The sequence below is a fragment of the Nematolebias whitei genome, chromosome 12 (genome assembly GCF_014905685.2).
Source record: "Nematolebias whitei isolate Nwh7 chromosome 12, NemWhi1, whole genome shotgun sequence".
NCBI lineage: Eukaryota > Metazoa > Chordata > Actinopteri > Cyprinodontiformes > Rivulidae > Nematolebias > Nematolebias whitei.
In genome coordinates, this window is record NC_056509.1 from 47,520,896 (window position 1) to 47,521,937 (window position 1,042).

The 1,042-nt window shown below is 38.9% G+C and overlaps 1 protein-coding gene across 1 annotated transcript in view; it reads right to left on the reverse strand.

Annotated features, from left to right (window-relative positions):
* LOC119418659 (NACHT, LRR and PYD domains-containing protein 12-like) overlaps positions 1-1,042 on the reverse strand; it is a 17,209-nt gene that overhangs the window by 2,293 nt on the left and 13,874 nt on the right. The gene's annotated exons all lie outside the window — the stretch shown is intronic.

Here is a 1,042-nt window from a genome sequence, read left to right on the forward strand (position 1 = left end):
TGATATATATATGATAATGTTATAAATCAAATAACATTAAATATTCAAGTGTTCATGCTTCGCTGTGGTTTTAATAATAATAATATAATAATAATACTTTATTTATAAAGCCCTTTAAAACAACCACAGCTGCCACAAAGTGCTGTACATATAAATCAAGAACATTTAAACACATAAAAACAGTTGTTAAAACATTAAGATCAATAAAAATAATAAAAACAGTGCAGATCAAATTCAGTGTGTGCTAAAAGCCAGGGAGTAAAAATGTGTTTTTAAAAGAGTTTTAAAACTGGACAGTGAAGGGGCTCGTCTGATGGAAGAGGGAGATCATTCCACAGTCTTGGAGCAGCAACAGAAAAAGCTCTGTCCCCTCTGAGCCTCCGCTTAGACCTCTGCACCTCCAGGAGCAGCTGATCAGCTGATCTGAGGCACCGAGCAGGAGAGTATGGGTGAAGCAGCTCAGAGAGGTAGGATGGAGCAAGACCATTTAAACTTTTAAAAACAAATAAAAGAATCTTAAAATGAACTCTAAAATGAACAGGCAGCCAGTGGAGTGAAGCCAGAGTGGGGGTGATGTGCTTCCTTTTTTGAACTCCAGTTAGAAGCCGAGCAGCAGCAACTGGACCAACTGGAGGCGTCTGAGGGAGGACTGGCTGACTCCAAGGTAAAGAGCGTTGCAGTAATCCAGCCGAGAGGTGACGAAGGCATGGATTACTGTTTCCAGCTGCTGTTTTGTGAGAATGGTCTTTACCTTAGCCAGCTGTCTGAGGTGATAAAAACTGGTCTTGACCACCGCTCCAATCTGGGACTCTAATTTAAAATCACTGTCCATTTTAAAACCCAATGACATTTCAAAATTCAGACTACAGAACTTTGCAACAGGAACAACATATCTGTGGCTGAGTTGCCAACTTAGCAACTTTGTTGTCATATTTAGCATGTTGTCATATTGAGCATGTTGTCATATTTAGCATGTTTTCATATTTAGCATGTTTTCATATTTAGCATGTTGTCATATTTAGCATGTTGTCATATTTAGCAT